Source organism: Mobula birostris, chromosome 10 (genome assembly GCF_030028105.1).
Source record: "Mobula birostris isolate sMobBir1 chromosome 10, sMobBir1.hap1, whole genome shotgun sequence".
NCBI classification, from domain to species: Eukaryota; Metazoa; Chordata; class Chondrichthyes; order Myliobatiformes; family Myliobatidae; genus Mobula; species Mobula birostris.
The window spans coordinates 89,844,295-89,857,829 of NC_092379.1; the positions used below are offsets into that span (position 1 = coordinate 89,844,295).

The 13,535-nt window shown below is 39.0% G+C and overlaps 1 protein-coding gene across 3 annotated transcripts in view; it reads right to left on the reverse strand.

Annotated features, from left to right (window-relative positions):
* The window catches only part of dacha (dachshund a), a 400,811-nt gene that overhangs the window by 377,461 nt on the left and 9,815 nt on the right, over window positions 1-13,535 (reverse strand). The window lies entirely within an intron of this gene.

The window sequence follows — 13,535 nt, forward strand, 5'->3', positions numbered from 1 at the left end:
GCAGCGCAAATTTTGACATTATACCTCTGACCATGGAGATACTTCCCAAGTTTGCCAGTCAGCTACGTTCTTATGTTACACAACTTACTGGAAGTATAATTGCTTTCAGGAGCCACTTCACTTCAGCCTGGATCTCTAGTTTTAACTACTGAATGGTAGCATGATGTCTCCCTGTTTCCTGCTGACAGATGGAAGCATGGACAATTAAAATATCTGTGTCGATGCTTCCACCGTGAAAGCTGAAAATTACTGTCTGTGATGAAAGTCAGTAGTGATACTATTTCCGCACCATAGAGGAAAATCCTGCAATTGTACTGCTTAAGAAAATGATTATCTTGTTGTCGCTGTAAAGTACTTCATCAGGAGAAGTTTTAATCAGTTTTCTATTAATTTAACAATGATTTAAAACCCATTAAACACCATAAATTACCCACCATAACTTCCAAGCTTGAAGTTTAACGAAGTTTTAATTGGTTTATAATGAAAGCTTCGTATGCCATTTTTTTTCTTTAATTTTACTCACTGATCTAGCAATGAATCTGGCCCTGTCTTCAGGTCCAAATTCAAAGCTGCATCTGCTCTGAAGGTGTTGAAGATGGACAACAATTGGTTCATGATTTACTCAGGAGTTCTTACCTCGAGCTGTCAGTGATGGACAGCCTCCATAAACTGTTCAATGTAACAAAGACAACACTGACATGTGCTTAGCTAGCTAGTTCTTGATCAGGTTGTGGGGAGAGACTAATATTTTGGAATTGCAGACACGTACTGCTTTGAGCTCTGTAGGATAGGTTTTTAAATGCAAAAGCCTAGAACTTTGAAAGCAACTATTTGCAATTGTAAATTGTTCATTGACAGGGAACCAATGACTAATATGCCTGAGAAACTACCACCAAAAGGTTTAGTAGCTAGGAAGCCCAAAGCAATTAGAGAATGAACAGGTGTGCACCATTAGATGTTCACCACTGTGGAGACAAGCTGGTACGACAGTATAGTAGACGTGCCCAGCCAGTGATTAGAAAAGTACATATGCTGTCAGATTGGTAGAACAATTGGGTTGGAAGACAGATGAAAGAGCAAGGATGCCAGCCTTGAGCTGCCCAGGATTGGTAGGTGTTGGTGTGGTTTTAAAGCCAGGAGTACAACTGCAAGATCAAACTTGGAGGGGAACAGAAGGACAATATAGAGATATGAACTTGTTGGTGATGCCAAGACACAATGCCAGTCCACAATGGAATCCCAGACCAGCCATCAGTTGTGGCAGGATTTACATGCGACAAGACAAAGTCAGGAGGCATCACTAAGAGTGAATCCATTCCCAATTAGCTTAAAGCATTCTATGCACATTTTGAAAAGAAAGAGATTTGAATGCCATCCCCCTCTCCAACCGTTTCCAATGCACCTGCACTCTCAGTCACTGTTATGGATGCAAGATCAGTATTCTGGAGAGTGAACCCAAGGAAAACATCTGGCCCAGATAGTATTCCTAGCCAAGTTCTAAGATCCTGTGAAGGTCAGCTGTCAAGGGTATTTGAAAATGTTTTACCTCTCTCAACTTCAATCTGAGGTACCCACCTGCTTTAAAACCACCATCATTTTGGTACCCAAGAAAAACAAGGTAGCATGACCACCTTAATAGTTCCAATATCAACCATCATGAAGTGCTTTGAGAAGTTGGTCATGGCACACACTAATTCCATCCTCCCAGACAACCCGGACCCATTACAATTTGCCTACCATTCAAACAGTCTACAGTGGATGCCATCTCCCTGGCCCCACATTCCTCTCTGGTGTAGGAAGACCTGGGAATCAATACTTCCCTTTTCAGCTGGAACCTTGTCTTCCTGACCAAGAGAGTGCAATCAGTAACAGGCACCAACACCTCCACAACAATTATTCACAACCTTCAAAACAGAATCCTCACCCCCTACTTTATTCCCTATACACTCACAAACATATGCCCTTTTCTGCTGTAACTCCAGCTACAAGTTTGCATATGATACTGCCTTAATGGGCTGTGTCTCAAAAACAAAAATTTGGAACAGAGGAAGAAGATAGAGAGCCTAGTGACTTGGTGTTATGACAACAACATTTCATTTAATGCCAGCAAAGGAGCTGATCATTGACTTCAGGAAGGGGACAGTGTACATGATCCCCTTTACATCAGTGATGCTAAGGTCAAGAGGGTTAAAAGCTTAAAGTTCTTAACAGTGGACATCCCAACAGCCTATTCTGGGCCAACACAGACACCACAACCATGAAAACTCATCAGCAGCTCAACTTCCACGGAAGGCAAAAGAAATTTGCACGTCCCCTTTGACCCTCAGCAGTTCTTGTTGATGTGCCGTAGAAAGCATCCCATCTAGATGCATCATGGCTTGGTATGTCACCTGTCCTGCTCATGACTGCAAGAAGCCATAGAAAACTTTAGAACACAGCTCAGCACATAACAGAAACCTCCCCTCCATGGACTCATCTACATTTCTTGCTACCTCAGTAAAGCATCCAGCATAATCAAAGATCCCGTTCATACTGGGATCCAAAATGAAATCTGGACAAGGAAGGCCTGGTCCCCTTATTGACAATTAATTTCTCAACAAGGTACTTCAGCAAGCAATAGCTCTCTTAATAAAAAAGAAACCTGTTTTACTTGTCAGCCATCCAAAATGCCTATCTTATTGACTCTAAGACACTTCAGATTGCAAATTCTAACTGGACACATGGAGAAATGCTGGTATATCTGCCAGTCTGATGATTTAGACTTCTGTACCTGCAGTGATCCAGAGCTTATTTTAATATCTTTGGAGTTCCAATAAAGCAAATTCTTGGATTTGATCCTGAGTTACATCCCAAGATTTGTTGGTATAACGCCAAATCTTCCTTCAGAAGACTGTTGCTTCCAGAGTTATCCTTCATTCAACAGAGTGGCACAGCTGGTAGAGCTGTGACCTTGCAGCACAGATCGAGGTTCAGTCATGACTTCAGGAGGAGTCCATCTGGAGAAGGTATTTCCAACACAGCCTCAAGATACAAGGATGTCCTTTCAGAACAGAGGTGAGGAGGAATTTCTTCAGGCAGATCTGTAGAATTCATTGCCCTGGCACTGTGGAGGCAAAATCACTGAGTGTGTTTAAATCGGAGGCTGATAGGTTCTTGATTAGTAAGGGTGTCAAAGGTTATAGGGAGAAGGCCCGAGAATGGGGCTGAGTGGGATAATGAATCTGCCAGGACCGAATAGCGGAGCAGACGATCGGCTAAATGGCCTAATTCTGCTCCTGTGTCTTATGGTCTTACACGTTCTCTCCGTGACCACAAGTCTCAAAGGCGGCCCAAAACATCAACTGCTTAGTCATTTCCATAGATGCTGCCTGACCTGCTGAATTTCTCCAGCATTTTGTGTATGTTGCTTTAGGCTTCCTCTGTGCACTCTGGTTTCGTCCCAGGTGCCAAAGATTGCAGATTGACAGATTAATTGCCTACTGTAAATTGTCCCCAGTGAAATAATAGGATAGAATTATGTGAGAACTAATGGGAATGTATGAAAAATAAGAACAGATTAATGTAGTAACTGTTTGGCACAAATGTGATGTGCCAAGGACCTGTTCCTCTGCTGTATGACTCAATGACACAACATTCCTAAAAGACTTCCTTTGGCCATGCTTCCATTGCTTTGCATGGCTGCTTGCTGTTCACAAAATGGCTGCCACATGTTCTGCATTAAATCAACAGCTACACTTTCCTAATGGCTGTAATGTACATTGGAATTGCTGAGGGAGGCTCAAAGTACTTCATAAATCCACATCCTCTGCTATTGGCAGAGTCAGTATGTTTGGATTTGGTTAAAAATAAGAAAAAATGAAATTATGTTCCACAAACACAGGTTCAGGGGAAAAAAATCAAAATTACAGAATCCTGCATTCAGTGTTTTCTAAAAACAGAAAAAGAAAAACAATAAAGAGCAGCCTCACATATGGAGGCAAATTTGCTGATGATAAATTTGAGAAAATTTAAGCCTGGGATGATGTCCCATCCTGTCAACTCATCTGAAACATCAGTTTCTTGCTATAGGTGAGTGATACTGATCTGCAGGGAGCAACAAGACCAGAGATGACGTGATGCAGAAATGACACGTAGTGATGTTAAAGGAATAGTCAATGTTGCACACAACCACACATTATTCTTGGAATAATGAATTATGAAATATACCCTACAGTAGCATACCTCTGAGCCAAGCTATGGGAGAACTGTTAGTCGAAGTAACAAAGTTCTAACATATGTGATTTATTTATACCTTATCAGTCCTATCCCAGTGGTGGCACTACTCTCCTCCTCTCAGACCATGGGGATCAGACCATGGGGTAAAGTCTGCTCTGGAGACCATAGCAGTCTACACTACATTACTAGTGCTAAGACTGTAAGTCCTAGGATTTTGGATGAGATCATAAAGCGAAGTCCTGTGGACTCCCCAGGTGAATAGCAGAAGCCATATCATCATTCAAGAGGAATTCTTCAGTGCCTTCACCAACATTTACAAATTGACCTCCACAGAAAACAATTATATAGTAACTTTTCTCACACTCTCTTGATGCTGCCTGTGTGCTTTTGCTCTTCAGAATTTCCCTTCATTAATTGACTACACTTAAAAAAAATTCTTTGCCTTTCACTTTGCAACATGTTCCATGTTCTGTGGAAGTTCTTCCTCCACCAGCTACTTCTACCCAAAGGTGAGAACAAAAAAAAACCTGAAAAACAAACTCAAACACATCCCAGATTGTTAAAAAAAAACACTTTTTCTCACCTGAAAAAAAAAATCCGCTAATTATAAATAAATCAAAAGAAAGAAATTGGGAAAAGGAAGCAACACCTCAATTATTTTTTTCTGCACATAAGTATGGTAGGTCACAAATCCAACTAAAATATTCTCCTTACTGTTTTGGCTGTGATTTTTAAATTTACTTGGGTAAATGTATATAAAATATTACACAAACAAGAATGTAATATTATAATGTGTATATATGGGACTAGGTGTATAAAATTCTTTCATGCAAGTCATAATTCTTCAGCCTGCATTCATACAAATACAATGCCCAAATTGTATTACGGCAGTCAGTCTAGATCCTGTGAAGGAGTGAATTTTGGGATTTTAATAGTTTTAATCCAGGATAGTGTTATTTTGGATGTTTTATTGCATCATGAGTGAAAATATTGTAGATTTTGGAAGTAGAACAAAAGGGGATGTTGACAAGGTGTCCTATGATTGAACTGAGTAGACACCACATATGGGAGCTACCACTGTAACTGGTGGCGTTATATTGCAAACAGTCTTTGTTATGTGGACTGTGGCAAAAGCTATTAGAAAACTCAGTGGGAGTGAGGGGTGTTGCTAAAGACTCCAGTAAGAGAGAGACAGCAAGGGTAGATACTTGATGGTTTTAAGTTACTGAAGCAAACAGATGGCCTTTTCTTGAGGATGGAAAATTAATGGTTACTCGCGTTTGGTAAATGTAAAGTAATATTGCAATTATTATGCAGGTTATTTTTCTTGACACCATGCAGGATACATTATATCCTCAACACAAAACAGCTAGAAAAGTGTCAGAGACCATTGTGATGCATACTCTATTCTCTTCAGAAGTAAAACTGAATAGTTCTTGAGAATGGGCACAGGAGTGATCTGATTCAGGAAGCTGAACAACTTTTGCCAACTGTTCATTGCCATGATTTCACCTCGTACAGGGAAAGATTCGGCTCCTCAGCAAGAAGCCCAATATCAAACGGTCAGCACCATTATTATTTCAAGGGCGTTTGCTGCAGGTAGATATAAGTATAGCCATGGAGCATCATACGGGGAAGATGTCCATCAATTTTGGACACAGCACTACACTAAAGATCTTTGTCAGTAGGGTGAGATATAGGATTGATGCTATCTACCTAAAGAAGAACAAGAGAGCTCCAGGAGAACACCGCAAAGGCAAGGTAAAGAGATAATTTGATGGCCAAAGACGGGTATCAGGCCCAAAGCAACTGGAAGAATTGCTGCAAGAAATCCTCATACAAGTGGTCAGGGCAACCTTTCAATGCTGTATCACACCAACAGTTTCTGCTCAATGCAGCACACCCAATCTACTCACCTATCAAAAATCTCCATCTTTTTTTTGCCACTGCATCCTCAAATGCTGCAAGAATTGCCGATCACTCCTCCATGAGAGGCATATCACTCACATTGTTTCGTGTGATCCTCACAAATAAACTTCCCACTCTCTTGCATAACAATGTTGAACATAAACACTGGGCAGCGTGGTATTGTAGGAGTTAGTGTAACACGATTACAGCACCAGTGACCAGAGTTCACGTCCAGCCACTGTCTGTCAGGAGTTTGTGTGTTCTCCCCATGACTGGGTGCATTTTCTGCAGGTGTTCCAGTTCCCCCACCCCACCCTGTATTCCAAAAACATATGGATTTGTAAGCTAATTGGTCACGTGGGTGTAATTGGGTAGCATCGGCTTCTTGGGCCTGTTACTGTTGATTACATAGATAGATAAGGGGCATCAGAAGCTAACTGGTCCAGGAACAGCAAAGCAACCTCTGCTTTTTAATGGTGAAGAGGCAAAAAGTTCCATATTGTAGCAAGTCCCTCAATGGTACTGTGGCCATCACCAACACAGAAGATGACGGTTCCATGCACAGAATCCTCTCTTCACCTTCTAATTTTGACCATATCTCAGAGTAATTTCCCATTTAAAAACTGCAGTGGGGGACAAAAAAACACACCTTTTGTTTTCTCTTGTGTGTGCAACTGGCACATCTTTTTCCATGCCCAGCCATCCTGCTCTCACAGCTCTCCTCAACAGGTGCCAGTTCCCAGGGGAGAGAGAAAGGAAAGTGTGTAACAAGTTCTGATGGAAAGGATTCAGAAGAGAACTTCCAGGGAAAAAAAGAGATAATTAATTTCTTGTTTTTCTTTAAATGGGCCTGCCAGTCATGGCCAATGCTATTAACACTTGTCGGGACATATATTGTGCGATGTCTTATGACTGATATCTCTGTCAAACAACCAAAAGCTACCCAATGCTGGGTCCTGCAATAGCCACTCCATAGGGATCATGGGATTTTATGTATCAAACCAATACAGCAATTTGATCCCCAATAAATTGCTATGATTGGGAGGATATTATCATGAGATGGTGACAGGTTTTATGAAGGACAAATCTCTCATATTCTCTCAGCAAAGTAGCAAGTCTGATCTCTTAATGCTACTCCAGTTCCTTTGCTTTTGCTTGAGAGCCCAGAACCAGATCTTATAGGCCTGTCACTTGATGCTATCCTCTGAGGCGTTTGGACAATGCCCCAGTGTAAATCATCAACCTACTATAAATCAAGTTTGCAATGCTACAATAGTACTATGTAGCCATATATGATCGACAAAGGTATGAGGGGTGATTGATTAGTTTGTGGCCTAAGGTAGAAGGAGTCAATTTTATAAAACCTAGCACATTTATTTTTCCTACATTTACACACTTAGTCCAGCGGTCATGGAGCATACAGATCCTTTCTTTGTATAGTTCGGCGTCTTGGACCTCCAGAAGCGGTCCACAGCAGGGGCGATTGATAAGTTTGTGGCCTAAAGTAGAAGGAGGTGAGAAGAAGCTTCAAACTTTCTGCATTTTCACTCAAAGAGTTGAACTGCACGTGCATGTAACAAGAGCTGTATAACCCATCTCCTTCTACATTAGGCCACAAATTTATCAATCACCCCTGTTGTGGACCCCTGGAGGTCCAAGACGCTCTCGTTACATGCACGTGCAGCTCAACTCTTTGAGTCATAATGCAGAAAGTTTGAAGTTAATAACTCATCTCCTTCTACCTTAGGCCACGAACTTATCCATCATGCCTGCTGTGGACCACTTCTACAAAGAAGGGATCCGTATGCTCCACGACCACTGGTCTAAGTGTATACATGCAGGAGGGGACTATGTTGAAAAATAAATGTGCTAGGTTCTCTAAAATTGACCCCTTCTACCTTAGGCCATGAACTTATCAATCACCCCTCAGAGAAGGAGACAAACAATAAAGGGTCTTGTGGCTAGAGATATAAAAATGGTCTGGAATATTTACATAGTCTGTCATTCTGTCACTATGGTCACAGGCACACAAAAATGAACAACAAGTGAGAGAACAATGGGTACCATTGGGTTTTCAAAGTTGTGCTGAGAATCCCCTCACCTGGTGCCTTATAATTTTGAAACAACTTTATTCAAAAAACCATTTATATGCATATACTTGCAACTCCAAAATCTGCAAAATTTTCACGTTTGGTCCTTCTTTAGTTAACAAATATAACCACAGTGAAATAAAGATTGGTAAGATCAGAGTTTAGTAGGATTTTCCCTTCATAAAAAAAGTTATGACAGATAAGAAGCAGCTGACATATTTGCCAATATTCTTTCCTGCTTCACAATCTGCATTTTCTTAATGTGGAGTTTGGAAAATTATTGGAATCGTTTTGGGGGTGAGGAATTTCAGCTGCAAGGTTAGAACAGAAAATCTGGCCTTGTCTTCTTTGCAAAAAGGAAGACTGGGGGAGATTTGATAGAGCGATGCAAGATTATAATGGGGTTTAATGGGATAAGTGGAGGGAAGCCTTTCTATTACCATATATTACAAGGAGCTAAAGGCACAGATTTTAGTGGATGGACAAAAGATTCAGGCAGCATACGGGGAAACTTTTTATACAGAAAATTCTGACTGTTTCCTTCTTGACATCCTTAATAATCAATAATAAAGTGTAATGATGGAAATCTAGTACATATAATATGCAGTATACAACCATAACTGAATGCAGGTATGTTTAATATCATAAGGAACTGTGCATGCATTTTAAGGCACACCAAACCTATTAAACATTAAATGTCATAATTGTGTTTCTAAATACCAAATAATTATATCATTGTTAAAATTTTTATGAGATGAGGTAAACCATCAGTATGAACTGAAAAGAAAAATAAATTGGCTCTGAAAAACAACAACCAGCCTGAAGTGTAGCACTCAATAAAGCTTGCTTGATTTCCGGAGGATCTACAAGTATCCATCCCCAATTGACCACTCACATGTGGCAAATTAGCGCATGGTCTTAAGAGAGCATAAAGTTGCTTAAAGCTTTAGTTTAGCAGGGAATACACACGGCACGTTACCAGCTTAATGCTCCAATGGCATCAAAAATTAACTTGTAATTGATCTTGGAATCAAATAACCGTGTTTTTTTCCTTATATTAATACTTCTGATATCTTAAAATGCGATGTTAGAAATGTATGTATCAAGAGAAATAAAACATGAAACGGGTGGAACTAAAGGTAATTCTACAGGCTGCCATTTTGAAGACAAAAATTGTGGTGTTCTTATTGCATGACTGAAGGAGGGAGAGTTATATAAATACTAAAGTATTAGTTATAAGATAGCATGTTACAAAATTCCCAAAACATTTTGTGCTTTTAAAATGCTAATGAGCTTCAGAAACAACTTACAGACCAACAATGTCATGTCCTGTAAAAAGAGCTTCTCAATAGTGAAAGTATTATCATATAATTCACAATACAATCTAACACTACTGATAACATAACTAATGCCGAGAAAATAAATACTTACTGATAGAACAATGACATTCTCAAAAATAAACCATAACCTTACCAAAGTAAAATTCAGACTTGAATTTAAGATTGTAAAAATCAGAAATGTAATCAAATTAATTACAATTTAACTGCAGTGCATGATCAAACTTAATTCAATAGCGAGTATATTCTTTAAAAAATCATTTTACTGCTTGATACTTCTGAGTATGAAAATTGTTTTTGTAAAATAGAAATTCAGAAACAGTGCCTTAATTGAATTGTCTGCTGTTTTGAATGGTGCAGCAAGAGTCGAGAAGTCTAATGGCTGTTTTAAAAACCTATTTTCAATTAGGTTGTTCAAAAGAATTCAATAAGCATATACAGATTAGTGCCAGGCGAACTGTGTAAGTCAAAAAGTCCTTTCAGGATTTCTGTGTTAATGATTATTTACAATGAATCATGCATTCATTGTTCCTCTGTTCTGACATGATCCTTTATTACTGTCTTTTTTTAATCCACACAAATGATCCTAGTGTAACAGCTGTGCGATCTTAATGACAATTTCATCTCAGTTTTAATGGTTTGGAGCAAATAATTAAAACCTGTATTTACCTTCCGCTGCTTAGCTGCAATTCAGTGTTTTTCATTTTGTATCCAAGCAATGACATATTGATGTCACAGATAATAAATCACTCCAATTTGTTCGTCTCTGTGAACAACAGCCTTAATCTTCATTTATGACTACAAAGTCCATTTCATGGAAGCCTCTGATAAAATACTCAATTACCATTTTTCTGCCACATATACACTGCACAATTCAATTGTCATGCTGATAAAATGTTCAGCTTAGCAGATAAACTGTATATAATTCCAGTCGAACAAATGTCAGGAACACTTAACATAAGCAAGAATTCGCTGATTTCTCTGCAGTCTATTCTCAGAGAACTGACACCAATATTCAATATTTTTTGCCTAAAGCTGACAATTAAAATATTTTCCTGACACCTGCTCCCGATGGTAAAACACTTAATATATTAAAAATTAATAAGACAGCAGGCTGCTAGAGTTCCTGCGTCATTCAGAACAAAGATTACAAGGCACAGAATCCAACACAAACAGGAAAAAAATTAAAGAACAAATGAAGATAGACAAAAATGGAGAAGACCCAGCATATCAATAAATTTTGATGGAATTGTTATTGTTCTTGCAGTTATTCTTTCTTTTTCATATATTCTGAAAATGGTGATATCATGATTTGTTCAGGATTTTCCTCCTTGTTTAAATTAAGATCACCTCTGGAAGACTTTCTCCAATTCAAATCAAATATCATATGTTGGTTTTCCTTCCTATAGCAAACTTGTGACAATTATGTATTGTTGATTCTAAAATCTGACTTCAAGAAGCATGGAATTTATTCTATCTGCACGCTCCACCCTACCTACACTACGACTAAAGTGACGCCATCTGGTGTTGTTCAGGAACCAAAGAACACAATCTACCAAGTGGAACACTTTGCTGAAATAACTGAAGATATCTTCCATCAGTTATTTTGAGTCAGCAACTCAGAAAATAAATAATCTAAACAAACATTTTCCAGTGTCAGCCACAGGGAACAAGAGTGTCAAATAAAGAGCCCCACTGATTTCAAAACATTTCATAAAGTACGCATCTCACATCTTCTTGACAGGAAATAAATGTTTCATGGCATTGTTGATCTTTGTTTAAGATAAAGGCACATTAACTAGAAGAGCAGTACATTAATTGTTCTGATTTATAAATTAACTGCAGCAGAAATACCAAAATAATAAAATTACCAAATACTAATGAATCCAAATACACATGCCATCATATTTAACTTCAAACATTAGCATCTATTTCTACTGAGCATTTATCAATTTACTTTCTAGGAGATGAAGTATAACCTTACAATGATTTTAAAGGTAACACATCTATATTTCATTGCCTTTGCTCCCTCTTACAAGAATATGTTTCTCTGGGCCCCAGCAGTCCACTATTACCTATATTTTAAAGTATTTATATTTTCTAATTTATTTGGTCATCATTTTCTAAGACAGGAGGTTGACAGGTGATCTGTTTCTAAGCCTCTGATAGGACCGCTCATGAATTGACGATGCTCAGTGCAATCTCATGGCTCTCTGTTCGGCCTTGGATCACCTGGACAATAGTAATACCTATGTCAGGCTGCTGTTTATTGATTACAGTTCAATATTCAACACAATCATAACGTCAGTTCTAATCAACAAGCTCCAAAACCAGGGTCTATGTACCCAGCTCTGCAACTGGATCCTTGACTTCCTCAATGGGAAACCACAGTCTGTGCAGATCAAAAGTAACTCCTTGCCGACAATCAAGACAGTCGCATCTCAAGGGTGCATGCTTAGCCCACTGCTCTACTCTTTCTCTCCACCAACACCTCAATCACTATCTCTAATCTGCCAATGGCTCTTTTGTTGGTAGGATTTCAGATGGTGACAAGGAGGCGTACGGGAGTGAGACAGATCAGATGGTTGCTAAGTAGTGTCGCAACAACTACCTTGCCACAACATCAGTAAGACCAAGGAATTGATTGTGGACTTTAGGAAAGGGAAGTCAAGAGAACACACACTACTCCTCGTTAAGGGATCAGCAGTGGAATGGGTGAGCATTCTCAAATTACTGGATATCACCATCTCTGAGGATCTATCATGGACCCATCATACCAATGCAATTACAAAGAAGGCACAACAGTGGCTACATTTCATTCGGAGTTTGAGGGACTTGATATGTCACCAAAGACTCCAGCAAATTTCTACAGATGTACCATGGATAGCATACTAACGAGTTACTTCGCCATCTAGTATGGAGGGGGTACTGCACAAGATCTGAAAAAGCTGCAGAAAGTTGTAAACTCAGTCAGCTCTGTCATGGGCTCTAGCCTTCCCAGCACCGAGGACACCTTCAAAAGGTGATGCCTGGAGAAGATGGAGTCCATCGTTAAAGACTCCCATCACCCACGACTTGCCCTCTTATTGCTACCATCAAGAAGGTGGTAGAGGAGCCAGAAGACACATACTTAGCTTTTCAAGAACAGCTTCTTCCCTTCTACCATCAGATTCCTGAATGGCATATTAATCTACCAGCACTACCTCATAACTTTTTCATTTCTTTTGCATTACTTTTTTTATACACACACACGTTTGTTGTTTTGCAGCAGCAGTACATTACAATACATAATAATGAAAGTGCTTTAAATTCCTAAATTACAATATTACAAGTGAGTGTTGGTGTACATACTGGATATATATCACACATACATCCAGTATCTACACCCACATTCACTTGTAATATTGTAATTTAGGAATTTAAAGCATTTTCATTATGTATTATAATGTACTGCTGCTGCAAAACAACAAACTACACAACATATGCCAGTGATACTAAACCTGATTCTGATTCTGAAGTGATGTGCAAAAGGATGGCACAAACTGTCTCACCCTTTAATCTATCACTTGACATGGGAAAATTAGCTAATATCAAACTAGTGTCAACATGATTTGTTTGGGAACTCAAGAAGTAGATATTCAGGGTCAAAATGTTTATTGTACTATCCCAAAGCTCTTTACAGCACAATATCCGGTGTGCATGGTAGGAGCACCAATCTGGATTGCAAAGACCTCCACCCAGAACCTGAAAGAATAGATGATAAAGTTTCAATATCTGCATTCTTGGCACTAGACGTCTTTTAAACACAAAGAGGGATGTGAAAAAGAAATTTCTTCATAAACCAGAACGGATTTGTTTGAAACGTGATGGAAAATCTATAATGTGTTAATTAATACAAGTATTTGTTTGAAAATAAAACTTGCTTTGACACTCCATGTGCTGCCTGACCTGTAAAATGTTAAGAGTGTTTAATTGCCAGCTTTCG